Source organism: Gouania willdenowi, chromosome 10 (genome assembly GCF_900634775.1).
Source record: "Gouania willdenowi chromosome 10, fGouWil2.1, whole genome shotgun sequence".
Classification (NCBI taxonomy): domain Eukaryota; kingdom Metazoa; phylum Chordata; class Actinopteri; order Blenniiformes; family Gobiesocidae; genus Gouania; species Gouania willdenowi.
In genome coordinates, this window is record NC_041053.1 from 29,632,065 (window position 1) to 29,646,215 (window position 14,151).

Genomic DNA, 14,151 nt, shown 5'->3' on the forward strand with positions numbered 1-14,151 from the left:
AATGTATTATTTTAATAGCTGAACCAAAATTAAAGTGGTCATCAGTTAAAAAAACAAACAAAAAAAAAAAAAAAGCAACATTTTATGTTTTCATAAAACTGTTTTGAATAATAGAAAAATACCCTTGTTTTTCTTTTTGGCGTGTTGAAGGAGAAAGCATGAGAGGAAGCGAACAAGTAATATTGTCAATGCCATCAACCAATCAGCAGCGAGTTGCAAATGCATGGAAGATTTTAGAGCTTGTTCATTGGTTTATATTGCAAGCGCTACTATGGCAACTGTTGAGACTGACAGTTCGCAGAGATCAGAGGTCTTTTCTAAACAGGACAAACTGGACTGAGCTTGTGAAAAACCGGGACAAATAAATGGTTTTGGGGAAATCCACCGGGACGTAACTCTGAAAACGGGGACTGTCTCGGGTAAATCGGGTCGTCTGGTCACCCTAGATTTGGTCCCATGCATGATACTAAGCATTAGCTCTGCAGAAGACACATGATAACCACCAAGTTAATAGGAAAAGTAGCAGCTTCAAACACTGCTCATTTAACCTGAACAGATCATGGTTGCGTTTCATTTTTTTTGTTAATATTGTATTATTTTGGTGCATAAAAAACAAGCAGAATTGTCAAGTAAACCTAATATGCATTTTTATTGAAAACGTATTGAGTAAGCTAATGAAAATGAGAGCAGAATAGGTTAACATGCCGTTAATATAAAGTGTTGGTTGTACTTAATTCAAATAAAATGTAAATACATTTGCCATTAAATGTTTACTTGTTTGTTTATGTCCATAATACATTTATAGACCATTTCTTTACAGGAAACTATCAGGAATCTATGAAACCTCATTTGTACTGTACAGTATTCATGTATTTATTTCAGTCACACTGGTTGAATTATTATTTTGGTTAAAAAAAAATTAAATCAGCAACAATGAATCATGAATCCAATCGTTACTAAAATGAATCGTTACACCCCTATTACCAGCAAGTATTCTTATTAAAAAGATCCCCAAAAAAAAAAACCGTGTTTTCAGCCATGTGCCCCACTGCACTGCTGCTATATCGATGTCATACGTATATGAACATGATGCATGTGTGTGAATCGTGAGTTAGCTTTTTCATAATTCAATGAGAAATCAGATATCAGAATTCCTTTAATAATCCTAGTGGGAAATTGCTTTTGTTACAGCCACTTAAGAAGAAAAAAAAACTTTAAACAGAGACTAAAGAAAGAATAAATGTTAAATAAGTATATAATTAAGTAAAAGACAGTTAAAAATAAGGATCAGATACTCACACACATTACAGTAGTAAAAAAGAAAGATTAATAATAATACAAATTATATATAAATATGATACAGATATTTACAAAAATAATACAAAATGTACAAATATGATACAGATATTTACAACAATCAAGTTATGAGGTTACAGTGATGCATTATACAGTTTGATCGTCACAGGCAGGAATGATTTCCTGTGGCGTTCTGTGGAGCACCGTGGTTGGATCAGCCTGGTGCTGAAGGTGCTTCTGTGACTAACCAGCACATCATGGAGTGGGTGGGACTCATTGACCATGATGGCCTTCACCTTGGACAGGGTCCTCCTCTCTGTCACCACTGTCAGAGAGTCCAGTTTAATCCCCACAACGTCACTGGCCTTGCGGATGAGTCTGTTGAGTCTGTTATTGAGCGGAGTTTAAAATGTCTGTCTGAAGGCTGAAGAACTTTTTTCAGGCATCCGGAAACAAATCTCTTGTCGATGAATGTTTAATCGTATATTTATTGCAGGAAGCAGCGATGAGTTAGAAAGATTTGGATGGGTTTTTTTTTTTTTTAGGCGTAAAGGCAGAGATGTTATTGCAGTGAACACTCTGTATAACATGTGCAGACAAAACGCAGATAAAAATCCTAACAACCAAATCCAGCATCTCAAGCAGAGACGATGAGAGGATTAAGATAGAGCTCATCGTACTGCTGCCTGAATGTCATGCAGCAAAAAAACGCCTGAGCCATTTTGCTGTGTGGAAGGGTTGTTATCATCATCCAGCAGGAAGGAACAGAAAAAAAAAAAAATCTACAGAGGTTCAAATTAAGATCTACAGAAATGCCAGAAAAAAAAAAAAAAAAAAAAACTAGAATAATGACAGAGCATAGAGCTGTGGTTATTCTGTCTGACTGATCCTTTATTATTTTTAAATAACTATATTTTTGAGCATTCAAAGTAATACATCCAACAGGTCATTCGCAGCCATATTTTCATTCAAAGTTTTTTGAAATGATTTGTTTTGAAATCATATTTTGTATAGCGATAAAGTCCTGATAGAAACTACATAATCTTGACCCAATCTTAAACTCTGAAGCTGATGATTTTTGTTATTATCTTAGGAACAGCTGCAAAGTGAAGAAGCTGTTAGCAGCTCTGTCACGTAGCTCGAAAGCCTCACAGATTAAAAACCTGAACCTGAACTTCATTAGTCTCTCAATAGCTATGAGGAGTGAATAAGTCTGTCTGTCTATGTTTTCACCTAAGCATCCTGTCCTGAGTGTGTCCTTCCTTGTGCTTAAAGTGAGCTGGAATGATCTCCAGAAGGGATGAAACTGCCCATCCATGCACAAAAGGGCATAGTGAGGGAAACAATAGATTCAGAATACTTTATTTTATCGCCAAGGGGCAATTCCGTTTCAGTTACATCCCATCCAAGAAACATGAAAAGACAATCACATATAACATGGGAGTACAGGAGCGGGAGAACTGTGGGTCGCCACAAAGGCAGCGCCCCGTATCTTAGATGAGAAGAGGAAGACATGAGGTAAGAAGAAGGGTAAAAGCCATGTCCCAAACTGTGCTCACTCCTCCTGCTGCCTCTACGTGGGAGGGAGGGGGAACGGTGGACCAAAAAAGTGGTTGAAACATGATCAAATTTGCTTCATTCTGTACAGTTCAGCCCGTTGCAGATGACGTGAAACCACCTTGGGTAGATGTGATTCAGAAACAAAGTTCCCAGGAGGTGGAGGTGGGGAAGAAGAGGAGGGGATAATAACCTATTGTTTATTTCATAATATTTCGTGAGATGTCTCACTATGGGATACACACCCCCTGTAGCCCACAGAAGCACTTTTCTCAATCCGCCAAGCCCTGATTGGCTGGAAAGAACGTTCCATCTGCTGGGAACACTCCCACCCTCTATAAGAGGGAGGGCGGATGTACGGTTCCTCATTCAAACACCTCTTCTTCTTAAAACCTATCACTGTGGGGTTCTTTTTTACGTAGCCTAGGTAAAACAAATATCTTTATGCCTTAAAACAACCTAAAGTGGAGTTATATAGAACTTCAAAAAGATTTGTGTCACCTCGAGGTGCGATTTGCACTCCACCGGACGTCCACATATGGCCTATAAGAGTAAAACTGATTGTCACGTCAAAATATCCCCAGAACATGGCTGATTGAAACAGTATTTACAATAAAGATATTAACTTTTCAAAATATCTACCCCCTCAGTGCCAGCCGTTTTAGAGCATTTTGACTATTTTTCAAAGACCCACAAAATATTTTGTCCTATGACAATCTGACTTCTGAAAGATTAGACTCTACTTTCATCAGAAAAAAAAATTGTTTCTAGCTTGTTTTGTTTTTTCGTAGTTGAAAAGAGGCAAGTTTTACACAAATCGCCAGTTTGTGTCACCGCTTGCCCCATTTTTTTGATCATTTTCTCTCACAATCGCGACACTCAATAGTCCACTTAGGTTCCACACATGCTGTGGTTGAGCGTGAGCTGCTGGGAACTTCAGCATCAATTCTTGTAACGCCAGTTTCTGTCTCGTAAACTCCGTTCCTCTCCCTCTGAGCTCTGCCCATTATGGGTGATCTCTCATCCAAAGGTGTGCTGCTGCCACCTAGATGTCACCAGTTGGTCACTACATCATTGTACAAGCTAGATATTCACCGGAGAGCTTCGTCACACTGTCTCCTAGCAACCCCAGCCGAAAAACACAATTCACGTCTATAGACGTGAATGGCACTCAATGAGTTAATGTTTGTATGATTTGTGGCCCTCCAATGCACTTTTCCAAGTAGGAGGTCACAAATTTCAGAGTTCCGACTTACATTGACCACACCATTACTGCTTCTAAAGTATTGCTCCGTTCTCACACATTTGCACGCCCCACACACTCCCCACCCCCTACGCTAAAATCGCAACCAATGATGACATCTTATACAGATTTATTTCAGCTTTACACAGATTGTCATTAGGAACCAATTTTGCTTCCAGTTTGGGAAAGCCTTAAAGGCAGGGTAGGTGATTTTTGAAAGCTCGCATGATTTTGAATGTAGTTTCCCCGACGGCTCCGCCTTTACGCCCCTCCCCCCTGTGCTTCGTCTCACTCACATGCACGAGCGCCAGTTCTCCACAAGCGGACCACAGCTCATTGCTTGTATTGTATAAAAACTTTGTTGTCTCATGTCTCATTCGGCAGTAAGTAAACACTTAACTTCATCATTATAAATGTTAAAAAAAAAACGTGACTAAATACTTTGTTTTAAGTCCGTCACCCGTGACGCGCTTTGAGTGTGGGCTCGTGCACGCGACGGGTCGAGAACGAGCAGAGACACGTGATTGGTTACAAAAAAAAAAAAAAAAAAAAAAAAAACGCCTTTTTTCCATTATTCAAAGGTTTTCACAGGTTTACAGCTGCTACAGATGACAGATTTCTTTGTTCCTTTTTCAGAGCACATTTCTGTCAGGACATAAAGAAAATTTCAATCAAAAACTTAAAAAGTGTATTTGGAGAAAATCCCGTACCCTACCTTTAATCAACCTAACAGTTAAACACCAAAGGTATATTTTGTCATACTTTCTGATGCATTTTAAAACAAGCTCTTTCCACAGGTAAACTGCATGCGTTAAATACACACATTGAACGCTCACCTGAGTACAATCACGTGCACCAGAAACGTCTAAATCTAGCCTTTCCTCTATTTATCAAGTGTGTCCTGAGATTTTACGCAGAGAAAGTGACAAATCTAAAGCTGCTGCTAGTTTGACATAAGATGTCAAATATTTCCCAAACTCAATGGCTTCATTCCCTTTGGGCTAAAAACATCTGCGTTGAGATTTATGGCCACCCATCCAGCAGTTGTTTGAGATATTTCCTCCTGATGTGAAGAAAACTGATTCTTTTTGTCTTTGTGGTTTAGCTCAGAGCAATGTGAGCGACCACAGGCTGCCATCCAGACCACATTGACAACACTACAGAGGCAAGTTCATCAGTATGAATACATAAGAGCTCAGATATTCACAGCATACAAAGCTCTCTCAACCCTGACGGTATCCCAGTCCCACCACATTAAGGATGACTAGCCCCACGGGTTCAGAGTCAGAGCAGCACCCAGAGCAGGGGCTTCCAGTGCTGGCCAGTAAATAACCTACATAAACGTGTCACTGGAAACAGCAGCAGATTTAATGTTAATAACAGAGCATTGGTTTTCTGATTCTAAATAATAGCTCGGGGTCACCATCCCCAAAGATGGTTTACCGTCCACAGGCACTGGAATTTATGTTCATGGTATATTGCTTTTCAATCCCCATTTTTCCACCATTTGACCGTTTCACCATCTTTCAGAGTGGGCGGAGATGATGGAGAGGTGCAGCAGAATGATGGGACTGTTAGTGCACGCTTGGCTGAGCACAGAGCTGTTCAAATGCAATATGTTCGTCTGGGTTTCAGGAATGACGGCCAGTTTCAGTCACATGCAGAGTTTGCGATGTGGGGGGAACTTCTGACCCCCCCTCCCTCCCAGTGGTCAAAATGTGTAATTACAGTTTCCCAAATTCATTTGAAAAAATACAATTCTTAATATAATGTACATATTTCACAAATATTTCAAGTGCCATTAAACACAGTGACTGTACAAATTATGTATGAATTCATTTGTTGTTCTTTTAAAAATACAAGTTATTTTTGGCGCTCGAGTCATATGACTTTATTTTCTTCTTCTGTTACACAATTCTTCTTCACAATGTAAATGGTGAAGCGATACTGTGCCCAGTGTTTATCTGGCCATTTTTTCCCAAGTTTGACAAAATAATGGACTGTGTTTTCTGTGATGACTCATGTCTTAGAATAGTTTATATGGTAGAAACTGAATATTCTAAGCTTTCAAACGGTATACGATACTTGTGATATGTTGCTGTATTTGAGAAGCATTTAATCCCTTAAAAGCGTGAATGAGTGATTACATGCATTTTGACCCGTATTCGGGACGCGAGTTTTTGTACTTAACATTATCAATCATGTTAGTAATTATTTTTGCATTATTGTACATGTTACACACACTGTGGTAATTAATTCTATTTTTTTCTTTTCCCCCCCTCTAGCAAGAATCTCAAACTCCGCCTATTCATTCTGTCTATCCTTACAGGGCCATGTGTGTGGGGGTGTACAACAACTCTTGTGGAATGCACGCAACGCGGGTAGTTTTATGGAAGACTAGTGTCACTCAATGGAATTCTGTCAGTAATATTTAATAAAGAAAAAAGACAGTTTGTTCAGTGCTGAAAGTCTCTTGGCTGGTTATCATGCAGCAGAGGTGCAAAAGTCTACTTAAACACATTGATCTATCATTTAGTCTCCTTTGAAGTGCCACTCAATGACTTATCTGATCCCAGACTTTTAACTGGAGATGGCAGCTAAAAAGTTTAAAACTTGTCAAGATATTTTATTTTTTTGGCAAGTATGGAAAGTTGTTTCCCAAGAGTGAAAAGACAAAAATGCTCTGTGTGCTTTATCTGGTGCTAATGAATCCGTGTATCATTCGTTTTTCATTATGTAACAAAAACACTCATTATTTGAGATTTGTTTCCAAAATGAAAAAACGGAAAACACCTTGTTTTTCAAATTCAAGCTCTTTTGCTTCAGTACAGAAAACAAAAAAACGGAAAACCAACACCTTTATTTGTTTTCTCCATTACCAATTTGCCAAAGTACGTGACCCGGAAGTGTACTCTCATCCGACGCTAACGGCTATGCTAACGGCAGTGTGGCATGATAAGATCGCTGCTTCCAACTGTGCATCCGAAACGTGTCCTCCTCGCTTTAGCTGGTGTTGTGCACAGAACCTCCTCACGGACATTTCGGAGGCTTTAGAGACTCCTAAGTGTTGCCAAGCTAAAGATATCTCAGAATGTGTAACGCCCACCAGTTGAGAATCGCTGATTTAGAGCAACGTTCTGCACCCTTTACTCTCATAACCATTTTGCCTCATCTCACCTGGATTAAAGTCCTTCCAGAGCCGAAAAAAAACCCTCTCAACTAAAACAATATAGTGTATAAAATGATATGCAAAATTATATCGAATAATATTATGTAAATAAGATTTTTATTTTTTTTTCAATTTGGTGGAATACAGTTTTTAAAACAGTAGTAGTCCGAATTTTAATAGTTAATAAAACAAATGGTGCAAAATAAGATAAGTTTGTCAGGCATAGATCTTCTAATAAGCACATTTCAAAGATATTAGGCCACATTTGTTAATACAGTGGAGGATCCCTTTAAGTAAAGAAGAAGGCCCTCTACAGTGGAGTCCTATAAGCCACAACTATCATTAAAATGCAAATATTTGTTGGGACACAGCAGCTCTCAAACTGCAAACATCTAAACTGAAAACGAAAATCAAGGAGGTCTTCATCTACTTTACTAATGAGTGAGATGAGATCAGCAATGTCAGAGAAACATGTAGAATAAACAGCAGACCTCATGAAGTGTGACTAAGGCCACGACCTGTAAAAATCAGGACCACTTTCGGAAAAGCGACACGGAGCTAATTATTCCTGTTCACAGCCCCTGACCTACAACCCTCTGAGTGTAAATAAAAGGAACAAATCTTGTGCCCATGAATATGTAATTTCACTTCAGCAGTTGGTACGTTGCTAATTGTTAACGGTCTGCTAGACTTACTGAAGACCCCGGGGAGACTTTAACAGAGGATGACGTTTTCAGATCTCTCTCCCAAATTAAAAAAAAACAACCAAAAAAAACACGCTCTTTAACACAATTAGCTCCTAACGTAACAAAATCACCCAAAATAGAAACTGTAACATATAATGAAGAAAACCACCTCTCTGCCTTAATGTATGACTGATTTAGAATCAACCTTTCACACTCTGTCAAAATAAATGCATTACAAGTCCAAGTCCTGTGCACAGGAACCACCGTTTGCTGAGATTTACCAGAGCGCGAAGAAAAGACATTTAAAATCCTAAGAGAAAACATCACATTTTGTCACCTCTTGTTGACATTTGTCTGTGTTTAACTCAATCTAATAAGTAATCATTTGTTTTGTATAATGTGAAGCAAACATATCTGAAGTGAGTGTAAGGATAAAATAACTGTAAGCCCGTATCACAAGGGAGCCATAGTCACTGTGCAAGCGGACAAAGTGTATCTGCTAGTATTAGGAATAGTGAAAGGCGTCCAGTTTTAATCCTGTAAACAAAGTAATAACTTAGGGAGCGTTGTAATATAATAGAGTACCCTGAGAAAACCTGTGGATGCTTAAAGAACACATTCATCTCAACTCAAAGACTCTGCTGCCTTCATTTGAACACATTTTATTCCAGTAGAGAGTAAGAAATTAAGTTCTTTTCCACAGTGAGCAGAACGAATGATCTCCACGTGAGTCAGTGATGCCAACCCTCCCACCATCCAACCACCCCTTTATCATATTTATTAGTGGCAGCGTGTTATCAAGGTACGCACTTCTTTTGGATTTGTTTTCCTATTAGTGTATCTGACATTTGGCATTTCATGTGCCTGCCTCTCTTTGTTCATTTTGCGAAAATGGCACCAAACTTCTGGAAAGCTTGAGGTTATTGTACGATTAATCGGGGAAATGCAAAATGTCAACGGCATTGTGATGCATAAATCAAATGATTAAGTATTCAGACGTTTCATATATAATTATCTGATTAATATCGCCACAAGACATTTGTATCGTGCATTGGATTTATTTACAAATAAAGGGAATTTCATGAGGAGAAGGGTGGGGGGGGTGTTGGTTCAAATCTCATCTTACAACAAATGCAGGGTAGGCCATGAACATGATGCCAGTTTGTCACAGGGCCAACACTTAAACAGTTAATCTTATTCACACAGACTTCAATCAAGCTAACATATTTAGCTGGGCAATATATCGAGTTTCAAGATACATCAAGTTTTCTATTTTGGCAATATAAAAAAGAAAATATTGCCTTTACTTATTTTGATTTATACAATCACACAGTACAAATCATACATATATTTATTATTATTCATAGAGTACAGTCCATAATTCTGAGATACTGTACATATATTTTATTTTAGCTTATTTTGTATTAAAATCTTAGAAGTCACTGCTTTTGTTACTTCTCAGAACAGCATGAAAAGCTCAGTTAGATGGATCACTGAGTGCGTCCTAACCCAGACCTTCATCTAAACAAACCACACTACAGTGTGGCATTTTTCATCAGCAAATTTAACCGAGAATTGTTTTTCTGGTCTGACTTTAGTTTAATTAAAAATATAGAGATTTACAGTATATCGTATTTTGCCATTTTGAGAAAAAATATCAATATCGCACAGCCCTAGCCTACGCTATGGATCTATCTGATGAAAAATTGTCAAGGGTAGAAGGTTTCATTTATAGCTATAAAAAAGCTAAACTAAAGGATTTATATCTTCCTCGGGAGTCAGGACATACAAGTGTATAAAGTGCATAAGTATAAATGCAAACTAATCATATATGAATGCTCTTCAAAGGCAATTTACCTGGCAGAGCTATAAGAGCGTATATGACACACGCCTCCCAATACTTCCGAGCACTGGTGGAAACCACACGGAATACATAAATGACATTAAAGTGGGATGATGTTGTTTGATTTAATCTATATTCTGCAGTACATAGCTGCAGGGGGCGTTGGGAGAATGCATCACATGAAACATAACCTGGAGGCATGTGGAGAGAGAGAGGCAGTGACAATGGAGCATCCACATAATCCCTCCGAGTCTTTCACAATTACAGCTCACTACTGTGTGAAGCCTTAAGAAACACAGACTCTGCCAAGTCTGGTTACCAACAGCAGCGCGTAGCATGACAGCTCCTGTGGACATCACAACATGCGTGCGCTGGCACCATTATCATGTGCTAATAAACTCCTTGGGTTTTTATCAATACATTTCAGGCATTCAGTTGCAACTTTGGATATTGAAAAAAAAAAAAAAAAACCTGCAGAAAAATAGAAGATAAATCACTGCAGGAAAAATCTTATGTGCCTTTGAGCTTTTGGGGGAATTATGTGAAAACTCATAATTGAGTGAAGGTATGAGGACATTGCAGCTTCAAATGAAAGCAGATTGAGCTTCAAGTGAATCAAAGTATCTATTTTCAGAGAAATGTCTATATCACACTGGCTGTTATACTTTCAGGCGCTTTAGATGAAGGGAATATTGAGCTGGATTTATTAAAGCAGCAAAACAAACCATTTAGGAGAACTTTTTAATGTCCCTGCTGCACACTTCAGCAATGAAAACCAATACTTTCAGGTCTTTACATCACCAAGGATCGAAAATTAAAATAAAGAGACAGTCGTGTTCATTTCACAGATGTGTATTGAAACGGTTCTTCTAATGAAATATGAAGGTGAACCAGTTAAACATTAGGAAATATTTTTCAGCTCAAATCAGCAACTACAGTATCTGGTTTTAAATGCTGAAAACATTCAAGCTGACAATTACAATTGATTTTCATTTTTAATACATGTATTAAGCTATGCTTTGGTTGGTGAAGCATCATGTGCGAAAAGTGGATTTGAATCATGTGAGGGAAAGTGTGCAGAGAATGGCTTAAAGCTGCAGTATGTAGAATTGTGAGACTCAAGTAGAAACAACCACACTCACCCTCCCCTCCCTGTTTCAAAACCTATCGTCCCTTACCGGTATCCTTATTAACGCGCACAACTCTGGATCCTTTACTGTGATTTCTCAATAGAGACGAGTGACAAACGGAGGCACTTTTCATTTGTGTTATTTGAGAGTTTTCTGATGTTTTAGAGACTCTGACATCAAGCTCACACAGGCAGCTGCAGTGATCTCAGCCACTGTCAGAAATGAGCGAGGGCCATGGGCCAATGGCCTTCAATTTAGCCAAGAATGCCCCCAAAACAATGTTCTACATGCCAAAATTACCTCAAAGTTTTTTTGTCAACAACTTAGTATTCTCCAGATATAATGTATATATACACATTTCTTCAGGAACTGTAGGTCTATCAAATTTCTATTACACTTCTGTTGGTTTTTAAGGTTTTTGTTTGTGTAAAATTTACAGGTTATTAAGAGCTAAATGGGTTCACATAGTTTCCCTACATCTATATTCTTTCTGAAATAGCTACCGTACTACGGTACTTGCAAACTTCTCTGGAAAAGAAAGGGTGAGCTTTTCTTTTCTTTTCCGTTGTGCGTTTTAATCTATGAAAATATCAAAGCTCTAACTACTTTTTTCTTATGGCCCCCAATCATTTCTAGACTATGGGGGCCAAAATACCCCCATAATATTTTCTTTATTTCATACCTTGATCTGCAAAATGAATTGCATATGTTCTTTCCACTTTGGATACGCTTCTCTTAGGTTTACATGCATTTATCCCGTCTGTTCTCAGTCTCCATCTAAAACCAGTAGTCGTGGCGGGTCCTGCACAGTCACTGAGTTTGAGTTGGTTTGAGTCCGTTGCTTCTCCACTCTTTCTTCCTCTTCCTTTGCCGTGTAACCGTTGTTGTCTAACGCTGTGATGGAGACTTCTCCTGCTGGATTGTCCACCATTGAACTTTACTACAGAGGACGTGAACGTGCATCAACTGTAGTTGAGCAGCCAATAGTATCACCCCATAGCAACTCATGGAACACTGTTTGTAAAATGATCTCTGATTGGCTTAAAAGTTGAGTCACACTCCTGGATTTCTAAAGTTCATATAAAAGTAAGGTTGGGATAAATTATTATTTTTCAAACTATGAATCTGGCGATTATTTTTTCGATGCATCATTTAATCTAACGATTCATTTTCCAGTTTGATTCGATCATCTCCCCATTAAGTGACTAAAAGTAATTTATACATGTTGATTTACATATCTAAAATGAAAAAAACAAACATGAATTCCTTGACATTGCAATATAAGTTCATTGGTATTCAACTCAAAATCCCAAAATAAAGTTTAAGTAAGTAAAAGTACAAAATAATGCATTCAGAGTCAGAGGTAGCATTCATTAAAAAATAAAAAGTCAGGGGGAGCTGACAGCCTGTCATGGTGTCCTTCATGAACCAACAGAATTTAAGATTTAAGTTGAAAACACATAAGCCTAGCTTACTGAAAAAAAAAAATGCATCTTTTAATTTTTCATGCACATCCTCTGCCACTCACATTTCTCTTAAACTCAAAATTCCATATGCTAATACAGAAAGTGCTTTTCCAACAAAAAATAAACTTTCCTTTTACCTAAAGAAAGTAGTGTGTGTGTGTGTGTGTGCGCGCCCGCTGATGTCACGGCTGGTGTTTCCTCCTAGTCCCGTCAACGCGCTGCCGTCCGGTCACACCCAGGATAAAGGACGAGGGTTAAGAGGAACAGCTACCTTCGACGAACGTCTTCACTCCCTTGCACTTTTGAAACTCGGAGGAGCCACTCGCGTCTGTTATTCTCCGGCTCCGCAATCTTTGTTTTGGTCGGACGACGCATCGGCGGACTTATTTTGCGTCGACGTTGTTGATTATGTCAACGTGTCGCCCCGGCCCTATATACAGGGCCAAAATCCACTGTCCTATCAGAACACTTTGAATGACAATATGCTCAAAGCTGATTATAGATTTTTGTCTAAATGAAGCCAAAACAAACTTACATATTGCAGCATTAAGAGGAAGAAAAAAAAACACAACTCTCTAGGCCAAAATGACTGGTGTATGCAAAAAGAGCTGCTACGAGGAGCTAAGAATGATGGACATTAAGTGTAGAATGGAAAAGTAATGAAATAAAACACATATGGTAGCTGGTGATATGCACCTATTCAAGTTGGTTGCAACATGCCAATAACCAAGAAAGAAGAAGAAAAAGCTACGAATGACAGATCTGCTTTGAGGTGGTAGAAAGGAAATGGTAACTTCATCTCTGAATGTATGAAGCAACTCATTTGAAGCAAATGGGCTACAGCAGTGATTACAGTGAGCTATGGGGGTTAAAAATAAAATAAAATAAAAAGTCTAGTTCACATGGGTTCAATAAAATGTGACGCAAGTGGAAAAGCAGTGTTGATTCTGGTTGTGGCACACTTTGAGTCCTTTTTTTCCAACAATTAAAGACAAATTATAAACGCTTCACCTCTCCTTTGCTGATCATTACAATATGATCATCTGACGTCACAAGGCTCAAATCATCTCAAACTAGTCAATATGGACAAACATATGATGTTAGGAAGATGAAGCATAGACACCATCTATATTTAAAGCAGTTATAAGACAAAGGACATGTGGTCAGTACTGAGGTCAGTGAGTGCATGTGTAAAGTTTGGATGGCAGATCATTAGAAACACACACTAGCCGGTGTTATCTTTCGAGCTTAATGTACTCTGTCACATTGATAAAAGTGATTAGGATTTATTCCTTTCCATCAACATATTTGGGTAAATGAATTAGAGGAAATGCATCCTGAAATACCTCCGAGGAGGACTTAAGATGCGCATCATGGTGTGTCTAACTAAGCACATCCAGAGTTGGAATCCATTCTCCACACGAGACAGAACGAGAGAGAGACGGCTTTACATCCACAGTCCACCACACATGGAAAGACCAAACATCAAAGCCCACATCAGCCTATGAACATGACGTCGTCCTATTTCAAAGCACTAACTGTCCAGAATAGTGACATGCGCTCCGGACTCTCCATGTTAACAAGCACAGAGTTGAACCCAAAGAAGCGTCTGTCTTTCTCTGCAGTGATCATCAGCTGAACCACAGCCACCAACGCTTACCTCTGAGCCCAGTGTGAGCTGCTGCTGCCCGGGGAGAGGATGCACTCAGCTGCCGCTGCCGCCGCCGCTGCTCAGAAATAAAGACACACCGGTGGAGAAGA